The 18,167-nt window shown below is 49.5% G+C and overlaps 1 protein-coding gene across 5 annotated transcripts in view; it reads right to left on the bottom strand.

The window, feature by feature from the left end:
* The window catches only part of HIVEP3 (HIVEP zinc finger 3), a 535,336-nt gene that overhangs the window by 138,369 nt on the left and 378,800 nt on the right, over nucleotides 1-18,167 (bottom strand). For 3 of the 5 annotated variants that reach the window (XM_073007415.1, XM_073007416.1, XM_073007418.1), the window contains one exon: nucleotides 1,094-1,279. The exons of 1 other annotated variant lie outside the window; for it this stretch is intronic. The gene's annotated coding sequence lies outside the window, so the exon portion shown is untranslated. Of the gene's footprint in view, nucleotides 1-1,093; nucleotides 1,280-17,125; nucleotides 17,229-18,167 lie in introns of those variants that run through there. One more of the 5 variants, XM_007979203.3, reaches the window with a different exon arrangement.

The raw sequence follows: 18,167 nt of genomic DNA, 5'->3' as shown, positions 1-18,167 counted from the left end.
TGCAGAAACACTCTGAGGCAGGAGTACCCAAAGCTTCACAGTGAGCTGTTGGGATGCCTAATTCCTAGAAGCCAGGCTCCACCCAGAACCAACATTCCAGAGAACAGGCAATACTGAGAACCATGCTTTGTCCAGGCAGAGAATCCTTGGTTTTGAAGACTCCAGCCCCTGCTGCTATCCCAGGCTTCTAAGCCCTTGAATCGAATCCAGGGCAGCAGAAGCTCTGCCACACAAGACAGGGCAATGCCTCACTCCTCTTGCTCCCCCAGGCCCTGCTGGCTGCAGGGGTCCTTCTCTGAGACTCCCAAGGGAGGACAGACTCCATGTGATCTGACCGCCAAACAGGGAGGGAGAGAAGATGAGGGCCCAGGGCACTAGAAGAGAAGGAAGTAGGGTTCCAATTCTAGGCCCTTCTTCCAACCTGGCTCTTCTTCTTAATGTTCATGGTCTTGTACTGTTACTTTAAAAACATACTGATCCTGTCTTCCATATTTTACTGGAAACTCCTTAACAGAGTCTCCACAGTAGGTCCTCCAAATGCACTTGTGCAGTGCACAGCCTGCACAACCATTCACAACCTATGGCTTCTGGCCATCCCCTGCATAGCATGTATCACCACTGTATCACCACTGTATCACCACTGTAATTAAATAACTAATTGCATCATTACTTATTCTGTCTTCACGGAATATAAATCCTCAGGGGAGCACCAGGCCCTGTTTGTCTTGTTCCCAAGCTGTAGCCCAGCCTCCAGCATAGAATAGGTGCTCAATAAACACATGCTGTGCTAACGAACCCACCCAATCACTCATTCATGCATTCAGTTTGAAGGAGAGTGAACCTGCCCTGCAACTGAAGGTGACAGGCCTCTGTTGTGGTCCCAGCTCTACCAATGTGTGCCCTTGAGCAAGGCATTTCCCCTTTCTAGGTCTGTTTCCTCATCTATAAAATAGTGTGGGGTTTACTCTCCATGCCACATTTGCACGACCCCGAGGAAAAGCACTTCCTTAAATTTTGCACCCCGGGCACCTTGCTCACCTCACCCATCATGACCTGACCCTGGTTTTCCACATTTTCCTGGTTTTGTACAGACCTGGGCTTATGGGAGATGCTCGGTGAAGTAAGGAGAGGGGGTTTCCAGGCAGCATGCAGGGGACGCCAAGGTTAGGAGAGGAGTTGTTACTCCTGGGCTGTATCTCTGGGAGAGAAAAATAACAGACAGCAGTGCTTCCCCAGGAGAGCAGTGTCTTCAGAGGGCTTCTTCATCAGCCTTGTTTACCTGGAAGGAAGGAGGGAAGGGTAGGCTCAAGATCCAAGTTACCAAGTGCCAGGGCCAGGGGCAAACCCCAGGCACCCTGTGTTCAGATCCAGACCCTTCAGCATGCGGGCACAGCCTGGCTCCCATGACTGCAGGGCACAACCAGTTTCAGCTGGCAGAGGCACACACAGTGGCAGAGGAAGGAGATGTTCCTTGGGGCAGATGGGACGGGAGCCTTGAGAAACAGGAGGACTTACGGAGGAGGATGGGGTGGCATTCCTGGCAGAAGAGACGATGTCTGCATGGTGTGCCTGCAGGAGACCATGTTTCAAGGGTCTATGGCCACTTTCTTACTTACAGAGTGGTCTGGCCAATGGGGACCCATGAGAGTGAGGCACAAGGCAAAGCTTAGATGGAGATAAAACAGAAGAGCACAACTACAGAGTCCTCTGCCTCCAGGGCATTCCAAGGACCTCTCTCCATCATGGCCTCAGCCTCCCTGTTGTACTGCATGCATTAGTTTTGTAACGCTGCTGTAACAAATCATCACCAATTTAAGCCAAACTGAATGGCTTAAAACAACACAAACTTATTATCTGAGAGGTCTGGAGGTCAGACATCCAAAACGGGTCTCACTGGGCTAAAATCCAGGTGTTGACAGGGCTGCATTTCTTTCCGGAGGCTCCAGGGAAGAATCTGTTTCCTCCTTTTCCAGCTTCTAGAAGCTGCCCTCCTTCTTTGGCTTGTGGCCTCCTCAAAGACATCAATGGCCAGGTCAAGTCTTTCTCACAATGCATCCCCCGGCACTGACCCTTCTGTCTCTGTTTACCACACTTAAAGGCCCTTGGGATTCCACTGGGACCTTGTGGGTAGTCCAGGACAATCACCCTATTCTAAAGCCAGCTGATTTGCAACCTTAATTCCATCTGCTACCTTCCCTCCCCTTTGCCCTGGAACTCACCATACTCATAGACTTCGAGAATTAGGATGCACACACCTTTGAGCGGGGCATTATTCTGCCTTTCACACTGTGTGAGACACATCTCCTCCAAATGGGGTTTTGGGAGGAAGCGGCCCAGGATGAGAGAGATGGGGTGGGTGGGGCGGGCAGGAGAGGGAGGCAGGCAGACACACACTCAGCCTCCTGGCTGCCTGCTTAGCACACATCACCCTTGAACACTTCGTCATGTTTCCACACTGAACCAGGCATAGGCTGTTTCCACAGTGACTGCAAGAGCAGGAGCAAAGCCAGAAATAACCCCACTGACATGGAAAACTTCCCCTTCCCACGGTACTTTGCTCTCTCCTTCTCCACTCCCCACATCATATTATGGGAGGTTCCAGTGGGTTCTAAGTTGGAGGCCCTTCCAGGGCACGCTGAGGCCTTGGGGAACACTCCTCCTGCAGCCTGGCTCCAGCAGGGGGAACACAGGGATCTGACTGAGGGGCCTGGCCTAGTATCCTCATTTCCACACCACCGTGGTGAGCTTGGAGTCTCCTTCTCTCCTCAGCCTCACTGCCTCTGAGCCACAAGTCCCTACCAAGTCCCAACCGCTCCTTCTTGGATCTCTTGCCACCAAACATTGGGATCTACACTCTTGGTCTCTTGGGCCAGAAGCCCATGGGATGTTCTGATCTGGCCCCCTCGTTGGGCCTCTGGGAGGCCCCTGCCTGGTGTGGCCTTGCCTGGTGGGCCTGGGACCCACTCTCACAAGCCCTGCCAGCCCCCAGCGCAGTCCTTGCTCCTGGTGAGCCCTGCCAGCCTGCTCTGCCTCCCTGCACCAGGAGCCCTATCTGGGAAGCTGGGCTCAAACCCTACCTTCTCCAAAAGCCCCTCTTTCTACAGGTTTTTTCCTTAGAACAAGATCTCACCCACTGCAGGGGCTGAAACATTTGCTGAAATATAGAGACCAGTGAATGTCCGGGCCTCACCATCCATACCACTCACTCATATGGCATTGTGTCTTTATGGCCCTGGGAAATGTCCTCCACGACTATTTAATTTTTCATGTCTTTCATCCCAGTCCGACAAAGGAAAATGAAGTTAATGCACCTCCTACATGCTAGGCACTGAGCACAGTATTAAACGAGCATGCATTGGCGCATTTCATCCCTCACCTCCACTCAACCATCATCACCGCCGTCTTACAGAGAAGCAACTGACTTGCCCAAGGTCACACAGCCAGAAGGTGGCAGGGCCCAGACTGGACCTCTGTATGCCAGACTCCAAAGACTGAGGCTGCAGCCACCATGTCCCACTCGGGGGGCCAGGGGAGGAGACACAGAGATGATCAATGGCAAATGCTAAATGAAATGTGTCCAATTTGCCTCCTAGAAAGCCCTGAGCAGCTCAAGGTATCTCCAATTTTTGTCTCTTTGTATGTACTGGGATGTGGCCTAAGATTTTATTTGGGTTTTCAAAAAGTTGGGAGGATATAGAGGGGGGTTACACGAATTTAAAAGTTTGGAGGTCATCGACTGTAGGCCAACCCCATCCTTGTACCAATGATAAGACCAAGGCATGGAAGTGGAAGTGACTTGCCCAAAGTCATGGCCTCTGCCACCAAAGCCGGTGAACTCTACTTGTTTCTCCCACCCAATCTTTGACGTAAAGGCCATCGTATGCTCCATTTAGCCCTTGGCACTGCTTGGCACAGAATTTAGAGTCCAATGTGGTATGGGTCCTGGATTCTGCTGTGACAGTGCTACACACTTGATGGCTTGGTAGCTCAAATGCTCAGAGCCTCTGAGTCTTTGTCTGCACAGCAGACCAGATGTGGATTTATTTGAGAAGGCACAGACCTGCTTTGGATCATGTAATATTAGGATCATGGGTAACAGACCTGGGCCCTGAGCCGCTGCTACGGGAAGATGGAAAGAGCTCTATATTTAGACTCAAAAGCCTCGAGTAGAGTCCCAGTTCTGATGCTCATCACTGTGGCCTGAGCCTCCCCCTTGACTTCATTGAGTCTTACTCTGGGAGATAAAAACGTCTCCCATAAGGGGTTGGGATGAATTGAAATGAGGTAACGCATGTGGAAACGCCGAAGGCGTAAGAATCCTCTGGGTTGCAGAATCCCAGGCTCCACCTTCTCCCACTGTCTGATTCTACAGTTGCGGGACAGGGCCCAGGAATCTGTATTTCCCCAGTCTCCTCATTCCCCACCATAACTCTGTTGCAGTTAGTCAACAGGCCACACTGCAAGAAATCCCTCTAAAAAGTGCTCAATACGTGTTTGTTAAATACACGAATCCTTGAACATCTGTTGAGCTGCATATGGCTGCTGGGAGACATGCGCTGAAGGAAATAAGTAATTTTCCCCAAATACATTTCCTATGAATTCCAAATGATGGGAATTGGGTTGGAGCTTCTAAGACTAGGAGACGATGTGATAGTAGCTTCCTTCTCCAAAGAGCTCCTCCCGTCAGATGGGGAGAGACCTGGCTGGAGGGTCACGCACAGTGGCTCAGGATCAAATGTGGGGAGGGATGCTCTGGAGACGGAGTCCCCCGGGGATGAGTTCCAGACCCTGTTCTCTTCAGCATCTTCATGAAGACAGGAAAGAAATAACTGAAAATATGCTCATTAAATCTGCATCTGGCACCCAATTTGGCAGGGTTGCCAAAATTCTGTAAGACTAGAATTAAATTAGCAAATTGCAAGTAAAATGGTTTTAAGCAGGCATGATGGAATTCATCAGGGCCAGGTGGAAGCTCATGGGGGAAGGGAGTCAGGAAAGCCCACATCCCCGGGGGTGGGAAAGCCTGGCCGGGAACGGAAACGGAAAAGAAACAAACAGAAATGACCCAAATCCTTAAGATTCACCCTTGGAAAGTGGTGGTAACAAAGGCAGCCCCACACTGCAAGGTGGCCAGAGGCTCCTTCTGGGAGCCAGGAGGTGTGGCTGGGCAGCACCCGGTTAAGGATGGCAGCTCTTCAAAAGAAGGTCAAGAAGAAAGAACCCGAGAGACTGCCAGGGAATGGGAGGAGTGGGTGCTTTACACTGGCGGCCCTACAAGGGCAGACACGTGGATGGTGACGTGTGTTGACGCTGCTGAAGCACCACTGCGTGCTTACTGATCTCACAGTCAGGGAAAAACACTGGGATGGGCATGGCGGGGGCAGGGGAGGTACAGACTCTGAGGAAGGAAGAAGAGGCTAGAAGCATTTCCTGGGCACTTGCTAAGTGTTAGGCACTGTGTTAAATATTTGTCAAGTATTATGATCTCATGTAATCATCATAACAATCCTGTAATGTAAAGATTTTTCTTTTCTCTTTATTTTCTTGGGCTTTCTTTTTTGTTTTCTGTGTTTATTTTTTATTTTTTTCTTAAATAAAGAGATATTTAAAGTAAGAAGTAGACAAGTCCTGCGTCATCCTCGCAAAGCCTATTCCCCAGATGAAACCACCAGGCATAGTTCACTGGGCATGTTCCCAGGCTGTTTCCCCAAGCGCGGAAACATTTCTACATGTGCACACACAGACTTAACTGTTTAACTTTTTCTATGTAAAAATGAGATTGTCCTAAACATATTATACAGAAACCTTTTTCCAGTTAAGAATACATTCTTAATATCCTCCCACATTAGGACCTGAAGGATCATGTCTTTCTTTTGAAATGGCCACAAAGTATTCTCTGGCACAAATGCACCATAAACCTTTTAATCATTGTCTCTGCTGGACACTGAAGTCATTTCCAATTTCTCTCTTCTACAAACAATGCTACAAGGGAGTACCTTTGTACACATATATCTTTGAGTACATATTTTCTATAGCCAGGGAATTGCTGGACCAAAGTAGGCACAGTCAGCCCTCTCTATCTGTGGGTTCCATATCCATGGATTCAACCAATCAAGGATCAAAAATAGTTGGAACAAAAATTCCAGCTGGGTGCAGTAGCTCATACTTGTAATCCCAGCACTTTGGGAAGCCAAGGCAGGTGGATCACTTGAGTTTAGGAGTTCGAGACCAGCCTGGCCAAGACGGTGAAGCACCGTCTCTACTAAAAATAGAGGAAATTAGCTGGGCATGGTGGCGCATGCTTGTAATCCCAGTTACTTGGGGGGCTGAGGCAGGAGAATCGCTTGAACTTGGGACATGTAAGTTGCAGTGACCTGAGATAGCGCCATTGCACTCTAGCCTGGGCAACAAGAGCAAAACTCCACCTCAAAACAAAAACAAAAACAAAAACAAATACAAAATCCACAAAGTTCCAAAAAGCAAAACTTGAATTTGTTGTGTGCCAAGGACTATGTGATCCACATAAATGAAGTGATATGTAGGCAATGTATTAGGTATCATAAATAATCTAGAGATGACTTAAATATACAGGAGGATGTGTGTAGGTTAAGTGCAAACACTACACCATTTTATATAAAGGACTTGAGTAGCTGTGGATTTTAGCACCCTCAGGGGGTCCTGGAACCAATTCCCCATGGATACCAAGGGATGACTGTATATGCATTTATAATTTTCATTGATACCAATCTAGATTCTCAAGGCCCTTTGGCTCTTGCCAGTACCAGATCTTCTCTATTTTTTTTTTTTTTTTTTTTTACATTTTGCTACCTCTAGGCAATAATAATCTCATTTTTAATTTACAATCCTTCGATTTTTTTAGTGGCTAGAACATTAGTCATGTATTTATGGGTCATTTTTACATCTGTGTACTATCCGTTTATCTTTTGCACATTTTTTAAAACTTGGCTATGTTTTTAGTTGGTTGATAGAACAATAATTTTCTAACTAATAATTCTTTAAATAATAACTAATACATAGCTTTCTATGCACCTGGCACTGTTCTGGGTTCCTGACAAACTTCACAGCATTGACTCAAAGCCCTGAGAGGTGGTCACAGCAGTCCATGTTTATAGCCAAGGAAAGGGAGGCTCAGAGATGTCAAGTAGCTTGTTTGAGGTCACACAGGTCAGATAAGAACACGCCAGAGTCTTAAGGACTAGCTAAGCCAACCACTTCATCACCAATTAGTTGTTTCTGAAGCCTTCCCACATATCCCTTGCCATCTAATCCACAAAGAAAATTCTCCCTTAAAATTTCCCTCTCTGTTATTTATCCTTTGCTTTATTTGCAGAGCCTTTAAGAGAGTATTATTCTCATATGCCAGGAAAGGAAACTGAAGTCCAGTTTCTGACGAGAGGTTATCACAGCATGGAATTGGTCCCTAACCCTGACATACTTGGGGACGTGCCTGGAGGAGTGAGGAGCAGGATTTGGGATGGGGCAGGATTTACGCATGGGGCCGAGGATCAGGGAAAGTGGAGGCTGAGGCAGGGCCCGGGATGGGAAGAGTTTTAAAGAGCAGGCCAGGCAGTCTACAGGACTCACTCCATGAGCAACGTGGAGCGGTGAAAGGCTGGGATCAGGAGTCAGGTGAAGATCGGCCTAGTGAGAAATCATCATCAAATCAGAGGGTGTCCCACCTCACCGGGCATTTCCACTGACCAGGCACACTGACCAGTGAAGAAGCCTGCCCTGTGGGGTCACAAACACACCTGTGTCCATGCAGGTGCTGGCAACTCCGCATGTGAAAGCTAGGTTTGACAAAAGCGTTTTTGGTCTTTAGCGGCATTTTAAAAGAAGGTTATTTTTTAGCTCCTAAACACCAATGTCACATGTGGGTTTCTGGGTTACAAACCCACCATTGATCTGTCACATGAGCCTGGTTACCCTCGTCTCAATAAGCACACACAATACTTCTGCCTCGCATGAGCACCGCACGTAGGGAAGGGAGAAGGATCATTTGCATGCCATTTTTCTTCTGAGGAAAAAAGAAATTAAGCTAACAAAGTGGGAAAAAATGTGAGAAACTGACATGCTGAAACTAACACGCAGAAATAAGTTTTGAGTCACTGTTGATTCACGTTAATTTTTTTAGCTTTGACCTCAGATAACCTTAGCATTTCCCCAAATGTTTTTCTGTGGAACTCTTCTCCAGCTACTCTGTATGTGTCTAAATGTGTGTGTGTGTGCGTGTGTGTGTATAACACATACATATACATTTGTTATCTGATCAATTAATCTTAAAAAATTGCACATAGTACCCACCTCTACACACACACTCACGTTCACAACCCTCACACATACACGCTATTTTGCAGATACCCAATGCACTTTTGCATATTAAAGACTGAGAATTCCTACAGGAAAAGGGTCTTTATTGGCCATTGGACTTTCATTTTCTCCCTGTAACACATCTTTAGACCCCATGGCACTTGTGGTCTACAAACACACCATGGGAAAAGCTGGACTGCTTTATTTCATAAGATCAGAGCTTGCTTAAAATAAAGAGCCCAGATAACCTACCCTTTTAAAAAACAGATGGTTTCTAATCAACCCATGATAATGATGGTTTCCTGCCCACCTGGGCATCTTGTGCCTCTCCTAGATTTCAGGGTGACACCAAATGTTCGCAAGCCAAGGCAAGAAACCGTTAGGAGGCCAGGTGTCCTGGACAGGCTGAGCTGTGTGGTTCAGCAGTTGCTGGGTGGGCCTGGATCAATCCCTTGCTCAGTGGCTTTCAGCCCAAGGGTCCCCAGAGACTCACCTAAGCCAACTCACTTGTTTTGTGAATGGAGAATGAGGCACTAAGCCCCCAAATCCCCTGGCCCCTGTTCTCTTTCATCCACTCCATGAGACACCTCTCCCTGGGCCTAAATGTTTTCTACTGCAAAAGAAAACCAGATCACCTTTAAAGCCTTTCCAGCCCTCTGACTCTTCTGACTCTGTTCTCCTTGCACCTACTCCTTCCCAGCTATCAGTCACTGCAATTCATTATATAGATATATGGTCACATGATATAGCTCTACAAGTAAAACCGTGTTTCTGTCTGTTACAGCATCGAGTGAAATTGAGTTGGTGAACCTTCACCAAATACAAAGAGTATACTTGGCATAGGTTAAAATGTAAGTTATACGGTATACATGAAATTCACTTGGGGGCAGTCCCTGGGGGAGACATCTCCAACAGAAAATTCCTCTGCCAGTGTTGTTACAGGCACTGGTTTATAATTTTGCTCCTTCTCATACAGGCAACTCGGGATAGTATGCTCGGGGTGACCAGTAGCAGAGATTTAATTACTTACTGACTCTTTATGGCATTTCCTAAGCAGAGGAGGACAGCTAGTGGAAGTGTATGTGGATTCATTCATTTATTTTTAAATAAAATGTTCATTTTGGAATAGTTTTAGATTGACAGAAAAGTTGCAAAGATAGAACAGAGACCCCATATATCTTCTACCCAGTTTCCTTTCATGTGAACATCTTACATAACAGGTATATTTGTCAAAACTAAGACATTAACATTGGTACATTACTAGTAACTATTTCACCAGTTTTTTCACTAATGTCCTTTTTCTGTTCCAGAATTCATGCCAATATAGAACATGGTATTTAGTTGTCATGCCTTCTTCATCTGTGGATTTATTATTGTTTTCAAGAAACGGATACCATTCTCTACTGCATGCAAGGGGGTATGCTGGGTACTGTGGTGGATCCCAGCTGCCCTGCAGGGAGAAACACGGTGTCCAGTGGACAGCAAGTCTGGGCTTGAGTGTCCACTCTGCCCCTCATTTCTGATACAGTCCTGGGCTTGTCACCCCACATCTATAGTTCTCAGGTTCCTCAATCGCAGTCTGGAGATAATACCTTCCAGCTTGTGACAGAGCTGAATGAGACAGTCTACATGGAAAGACATTTTGAAGGCTTAAAGCCCTATCCCATGTGGCTCACTATTATTATTATTATTAATGTTGCTGTAACGATTATCATTAAGCAGACTTGATACACTGTTTCCAAAGCAGGACAGCCCAGAGACTGAGCTGTCTGACCTAGCTGACCCTTCCAGCTTCAAATGAGATGTTTCCGTAGACCTCCATGTGCCCCATAGAGAAAGGAAATTTTCCTTAGTCTGTTCAGTTCTATACTTCCTTTACGGCTCCACTCATGGGACACCGTATCAGTGACACCTTCTCTGACCATCCTACAGAAAAGAGCCTCTGAGGCCGGGCGTGGTGGCTCACGCCTGTAATCCCAGCACTTTGGGAGGCTGAGGTGGGCAGATCACTTGAGGGCAGATCACAAGACCAGCCTGGCCAACATGGTGAAACCCTGTCTCTACTAAATATACAAAAAGTAGCCAGGCGTGGTGGCGGGTGCCTGTAATCCCAGCTACTTGGGATGCTAAGGTGAGAGAATCGCTTGAATCCAGAAGGTTGTAGTGAGCAGGGATTGTGCCATTGCAGTCCAGCCTGAGTGACAGAGCGAGACTCCATCTCAAAAAAAAAAAAAAAAAAAAAAAAAAAAAAAAAAAAAAAAAAAAAAAAACGGAGAGAGAAAGAGAGAGAGAAAAGAGCCCCTGAATCCCTCCCCATGGCATTCTCTAACTTCCCACCCTGCTTCATGCTTCTCCATGGCACTGACCCCCATCTGACACATTCCCTATTGCCGTGTTCCTTTGTTCACGACTGGCCTCTCTCCACTAGTTTATGAGCTGCCTGAGAGCCCCAATTGTGGTCTGTTTTGGTCACTGCTGTACCCCAGTGCCTAGAGCAGCCCCTGACATATAGTGAGGGCTCAACAGATGTCTGCTAAATAAATGACTATATGTTTGGTTTTACTCTGTAATCTCTTGCCTCCACCCTGGTAACTTGAAAACAACTCTTTACACCTAAACATACTGTTGAATTCAAATAAGAGCAAAGCTCTTTGGCTCAGAGCCCTTTGGGTCTTCTTTAAGAAAAAAAATAGGGTAATGCCTTTCTTTTAATTTAATTTAATGTCATTAACGTTTCTTTGCTTGCCCTCTCTCCCATAAGTGGCTCTGCCAATTAGAAACCACAGTCTCTTCCTTGTCCAGAGCCTGTCTGCTGGCTTCCTCACACAATCAATTCCAACAGAGTCCAGGCTAGAAAAAGCTGGTAAAATCCCCACACCCCCACACGCAGCCAGTTCACTTCCTTACTGTATTCACTCAGCACTTGCACATCAAAGGCCTATGGACTTCTCAGAGCAGGAAGAAACCCAGGGGATCCCGCAGGCCAGCCTGCAGCTGAGGACACTGTGGTTCAGACAGGGGAGGGAACTGGCAAATGACACACAGTACTTAGTGGCAGTTCCAGGAACAGAACCCAGGACTCCCAGCTCTGTACCCTGGCCCCGATTCCTTTGTGGGCTGGAACCATCTCCCCATGCTCACCTTTCACCAAGGGACACGTACGTGCTTATTACCTGGAGCTCTAATCTGATTGTCTGCCTACCCTGACCATTCCTGGGTATTGGAACTTGGGAACTGACGAGCTGAGGTGACTCTCCAAAGCAGCAATGAACCAGGCAGCAGAGTTAAGAGCCAGACAGAAAGGAAATGGGGGTTGCATTTGTTCAGAGCCAGGTACTTCATATGATCATCTCAACTAACACTCACAGTATCCTGCAATGAAAGCATTATAACTGCATTTCATAACTGAAGAAAATGAAACACAGAGAACTTAGAAATGCAGCAAATTACGCAGTAAGAAAAGGGAGGACCAGCATCAGAATCAAGTTCCTCCTGGTAAGAAAGCCCTTGTTCTCTCTGCCTGACCACTCTATCAGAGATCCTAAGGCCTAGAAAGCACTCCAGAGCCTGTTGGGCTGGGTCCCTAAAAACAACAAAATATTCCTCTGGGGAAGTAACCAGAATGATCCCATTCTAGAGAGGAGGAAACTGAGACCTGGAGAGGAAATGCAACTTGCACATGGCCATGTGGCTTGTGGGTGGTGGATTTGCTCAACTCTGAGCTTCTTGGGGACACAGGCTCTCTCCTAGTGCTTAGCCCAGAGCTGAGCCCTCGGAAGGACCCAATCCACTGTTGAATAAGTGAATAAATGACAGTAAAGTGAGAAGCACAACCTCCCGAGACTCCCACAAGTTGGGTGTTTACACCCCAATTTCCCCACATGGTGGCCTCAGGAGCAAGAGACCAGGCTGATATAGGTGAGTACAAGCCTGAACTCACACTGATATCTCACTCACATCCTCATATCTGAGCCCATCGATCTGTCAGAGGCATGGGAAGTGATGCTGGCCCTGGTCCCCATTCAGCCCCTCAGCTCTCCATGGAGCAATGGTTATGCAATGAAGAGGTTTAGGAAGGTGGTGGAGCTGGTAATTCTTTCACCCAAAGGCTGATGCTTATGGCATGGAATGTACCTTCCTCCCAAAGGCTGGTGTTTGGGGCAAATTGGTCTATTTTATTGCCCCCTTTAGGAGCAGCTGATTCATTCGCAAATACTGCAGTTTTTATTATTCTCATTAATTTTTCATCCTAACAACTGAAACTAGTTATTGTTTATGGTTCACCTACTAAGTGCCAGGCACAAGTATCTAATGAGACATCTGTCACCCTGTAGGTAATTGTGAGCATTCCCACATCACAGATCAGGAAGCTGAGGTTTAGGAGAGGCAAAGCAAATAGGAAAGGCACAGGGTTAGAAAGCAGGAGATGTAAACTCCGGTCTGTGGGACGCCATCGCTCATGCTACTACCATGTGGCCGTTGTAGGTCCAGGACAAGGGGGTCGGAGCCACAGCCAAGGACAGATGGAAATGGGAGGCAGATGGAAGGCCTGCCTGACTTCCTGGGCCTCCTGCTGGCTGGGCTTCTCATCCCAGGCAGAACATCTAGCACCGGGGCACTTCTCCACATGCCCACATGCTGTCCCCAGACTCTCCCCAGACAATCAGGGTGGAACTTGGAGCTCTTCTGTTCAAAGCCCTCAGGTGACAGCACCTGGCACCCCTGGTTAAGAACCACTGCTCTCAATTCTCAGACCATTTTCTCACAACTACACCCTTTTCTGGAAGGTTCTAAAATGTTTCTTAAGAAATTTGTTAATTGATTTACAAAGAATATCACACCTCAAAACCCCTGAGACCTTCCAATTCTAAGATTCTCCCAAGCAACAATAACTCATTCAGAAATGCATGTGAAGGTTCGTCTTTATTAACCGTGACAATTATTCTCAAAGAGCATGATGTTTATAAAAAGGACTGTGGAGCCCAGAGTCCCGGGTTTGAGTCCTAGCTCTGCCATTTACCAGCTATTTGACCACAGGCAACTCAACTCAACCCAATAGTTATTAAAAGCCCACTATGGACCCAGAGCCCTGGGCTGGGAAGACTAGGGACACAGAAGCAGACAAAAAAAGTCATGATCCCTCTTAGCTCTGAGTTCCTCATCTGTAAAACAGGAACCAGCAGCTACCAAGTGCCTACTACATGCCGGGGCCTTGACGTGCATGTTCTCACTTCACCACACCAACAGCCTTGGGAGGCAGGTTCTCCTGTGATCCTGCTTTGCAGCGGAGGAAGCAGGGGCTCAAGGGGGTGAAGTGGCCTGGGTGAGCCTGCGGCAGTGTGTGGCAGTATCTGCGCTCTTTCCATCCCATCCCCCGCTTGGCAGATTAGTCCACAGAGTGAACAGGATAATAAGGGAGAGTGCTCTGCAGCCGATCAGGAACCGCACAGATGTATGACATCATGGTTATTAATAATGGAAGCAGCACAACTAATTCACGATCCTTCCAGATGGACCACCTGAATGGTCTCCTGCAAACCTCCTGCAAACACAGCATCGAATTCTGTAACAGTAGAGCTAAGAGGGGCCTTAGAAGTCTGACCTTCTCCTCATTTACAGTGGTTGGGGATGGACAGATCTAGAGGGCAACCCCGCCCCACAAAGCCCAGGATGCACTGTTTGGCTTTAGTGATTGAACCAGGAAGATAAGTAGGTCTCAGATCAAACACCAGCAGTTACCCCCTCCAAAGGGTGCTGGCAAGAAAATCAGCAGCGAACTGCCAGTATGGCCTCTTCCTGGTCCCTAGCCCAGCTCCTTTCTTCTACAGGGCCTTTGTACCTGCTGTTCGTCTATGACAAATATTCTTTCCCCAAAGCTTTGCAAGGCTGTCACTTCTTCATTACTCAGATCTCAAGATAAATGTCAGCTCCTCAGAGAACTCGCTGGGCCCCCACGTGTAGCTTCTCCCATTCCTCCCTGGCATTCTCCATCACACAGCTTTGTTTGAGTTTCTTCAGCGTTGTATATGATGACTTAGCTTTATCTGATTCACTAATATTCATTATTTCTCTTCCCACTGGAACGCAAACTCCCTGAAAGAAGGGCTTAAATAGTTTTCACTGCTGTAGTCCCTAGAATGGTGCCCAGGGCCCAGCAGGCACTCAGCAAACATGTTCACCAAACCCCCCTGGATGTTGGCCTGGGTCATGGCCATCCTAGCATCTGGCAGACACTCATTCAATAAATGCTACTGACCCTCTCCTCTATGCCAGGCCCTCTGCTAGATGCTGCAGTCCTTGCCCTCACAGTGCTTTGACATTGATTAAAACAAACAGCACAGGAGAAGCCAGAGCTGTGGCTGTCCAATCACATGCAACTAAGCAATAGCTGGCCAATATCCGCAAGTATGGCAGAAAATGGAAGAAACTGGGAGACATGGAGGAAATGTGGCATTGGGTTGGCCCTGCAATTGACTCCCAGGTGCTCATCTTGGGGAGCTGGTGCCAGGCCCCCCTCCACCAGCTCTGGGGACATGGGGACAAGCAGACATCCCCATTACCACAACTACCTCATAGTTGCAGCCCTAGAATACAATGGGATGAATGTGTGTGTGAGAGTGTGCGTAGGAGCAGATGTGTAAGTGTGAACAAGTATACAGGATCGCATAAGCGAGAGTGCATGGGAGCAGGTGTGTGTAGAGGAGCAGGGTTGTGTGTGCAAATGAGTGTACAGGATGGCATGTGTGAGTGCGTTGGAGTGGGCTGTGGGTGTGTGCATGTGCAGGAACAAACTTGTGTGTAGAAATGGGTATTTGAGTGTGTAAGAGTGCACACACGTGTGTATGTGTGCATGTGTGAGAGATGACCATGGTACCATTACCGAGCTCTTCACCACAGGCTCCACATCTGGTTGAACTTTACATGCTAAAGTCCCCAAAAAGAATGGCACAGAGTAGGTAACTGATCATCACTTAATTCATTCAACAATAAATCATTTGAATCTTTATGTTTTTTAAACACATTCTGCGAAGTGTCCATACAAAGCAGCAAGACTGGTTCTAGAGGAGAACTGTCAACTTCTGGATGTCATTCAATGAGGTGAGAGCACTGGATGGGGAGTCACGATGTAGTCCATGCTTTACCACTAACTACTGGGTGATCTTGGGCCACTGTTCAGCTGTGTGACCTCAGATGAGCCTCTTAACTGTTCTGGGCTTCTGCTTACTTTCCATTAAAACAGAGCAATTAGAATTTAGCTCTCAAAGTTTGGTTGCAACTGTACAACACTACATCATCTCTGTGGGTAGCCCCTGAAGCACTGTTTCCTTGGAGAGCAAGCCTACTAACTTGAAAAGGGCCCCAGAGCCAACTAGAAAAAAATGCTGGGCTGGACAAAGTTAAACAGATTCTTTTATTGCAGGACTTCTCAGAGCCTTTCATTTGCCAGTATGGATTGTAATTGGCCAAAAGGGTAATACAGAGCTTGCACAATTTGCCATTCTTACTCTAACAGGGAAACCTTTACTGGTGGAGCAGCTTTCAGAACTAACAATCCACCAAACACACTGGGAAAATCTGCTACTAGGCACACAGGACACTTATTAGTGACCCCTTTTTTGCAGATGATGGAACAGAAAGGGTGTTCTAACTCATAGAGCAAAGCCATGACAACTACCAGCCCAGAAATCATCCAAACCACAGTTACTGGCACGTGCACAAGGCTTTACATCTACAAAACAATTTTTACTTACGTGATCTCAATCTTTCCTAAAAACATACCTCTGAGGACACTCAATCCATTTTTGATAAAACACAGCCTGAAAGAGATGAAGGAGTCTGCCCAGAGTCACTAAGGGATAGACCCATAATTTGGCTCTATCAGTTTCCCCTACGTCCTTGATGAAACATCAATCAATACATTATATTTTTATAGATAAACAACTGTGACCACTATGCAGAGATCCCTGCAAGATGCTAGGGCTGATACCATCTGCACCTGTTTTGCAGCCACCACCACTTCTGTCTGAAGCCCAAGCACCCTGCTCTGATTAAGGGGGGTTGGGGAGGGTGCTCTCTCAGAAATGCCCCTGGAGTAGAAGCCGCTCTGGAAACACCCAGGCAGTGAGGTGGGAGTAGCTCTCTCCCAGTCGCCACACCCTCCTGACCATGCCAGGTACAACCCGATAGGATGTACCCCCAGTGCCAGGTGTCATTATGCCGGGAGGAGGGGCTCCTTGGGAAGATCCAGAGCAATGCTAGTTTAACTCACTCCCAATGAGCCCCGAGGAGCCCTAGGCTGGTGGGCTCTGACAGACCGAAACTGCATGGCCTGGGGGGAAGCTAGGGCTGCCAAACCCATTCAGCAGCTCCCGCCGGGTGTGCCGTGTCCCACGATGTGCGAGGGTGCGAGGGGTGAGCGCCGCGCCAGGGTGAGAATCTGCACTGGACACAGGAGGCTGTACACGCCAACGGCCGTGCCAGGCGCAAGTGTGCCAGAGAAGTATGTGAACGCGGGAACGCTTGTGTCGCCCTAGGGTGGTGACAGAAGTAGTGTCTGGGAAACGCTGGCTGAGAGCGCGTGCATCAGGCCACCGTAGGCTGCGAAGAAGCCGGGGCCCCTCACTCCAAGGGTCCCGAGAGTTGGCACCGACGCACTACTGCACGCGCGCCCGCGCCCAGCCCTCTCCCACCGATGCGGCTCCCTCCGGTCCCTCTGCCGCCCGCTCCGCGATGCCCGTTCCTTGGGCTGTCAGGCCGCGGCGGGGGCGCGGCGCGCGAGGCGCTCGTTGCTTACCTGCGGGCGGCCGCGGCTCCGCTGCTCTGGGCTGGGCTGCGCCGCGCTGGACTGGGCTGCGCTGGGCTGCGCGCCCGGCCTCCGCGCGGCTCGGCAGCGCCCGCGCGCTCGGCTCCGCCCGGCTCGGCTCCGCCCGGCGGTGCCCCGGGCGCTCGCTGGCGGCCCACGCGGCGCGGGGTGGGCGCGGGGCGGGCTGGCGGGCGGGCGCCGGCGGCGGGCGCGGCTCCGGGCCGCCCCGCGGCCGCTTGGAAGCTCCTTATTTGGGCAGTGATGTCAGGGGAAGTCGCAGGGGCCGGACCACCCACTTCTTTCCATTCACTCCCCAGAGTTTCCTGTCGCCGAGCACGGGGACCCCGCCGCTGGCCCGCGGCGCCTCTCCAGCCCGCTTGGCCTCACTGCCGGCCACTCCGGGATGCCCTCGCGGCCGGGGTCGCAGATGGGCCCGGGCGCGGCTGGCGGCTGCCAGGGGAGGGTCTCCTCGCCCGGGGAATCCCTGGCTGCCGGCGGCCGCGGGGAGGGTCTGCGCGCCGGCCTCCTCGGTGACAGGCCGTGTCACTCTGGGCGCCGCCCCTCCCTCCGCGCCCGCCCCGGCTCCCGCACTGTCTTCTCCTCCTGGGCCCTCTAGGGAGGGCAGTCAGGGAAGCCCCGGTCGCCGCCGCCGGGGCCCTGCCGCTCGGCGCCACGCTTTGGTCGCACCCGGGCCCAGCGGGCGTCCATCGCCGTCCCCAAAGTGTGCGCTCCCCGCCTTCCCCCTGGGTGCCAGCCCGGCTCCGGGAAGCCCGCGCCTCCCCAGGCGGGAATCCGCTTTAACGAGCTCTGGGCGGGGCGGGCCTGCCAGGGCCTCCCTGGGCTCAGGCCTAGGGTGGGGGCGGGGGACACCCCGGGGCTTCCCAATGGCTTGACTTTACCAGAAGCTGCTGGATCCCGGGATTTGGGCCTGAGTCACTCTGGTCCTTGCTCTGGCCAGGACCAAGAACACTTGAGCTAGCTCCCAGCCAGGCCCCCACAGGTCTGCGGGAAGGCCAAGATCCTGAGATCTCTC

The sequence above is a fragment of the Chlorocebus sabaeus genome, chromosome 20 (genome assembly GCF_047675955.1).
Source record: "Chlorocebus sabaeus isolate Y175 chromosome 20, mChlSab1.0.hap1, whole genome shotgun sequence".
Taxonomy (NCBI): domain Eukaryota; kingdom Metazoa; phylum Chordata; class Mammalia; order Primates; family Cercopithecidae; genus Chlorocebus; species Chlorocebus sabaeus.
This window is presented reverse-complemented; position numbering and strand designations above follow the sequence as displayed.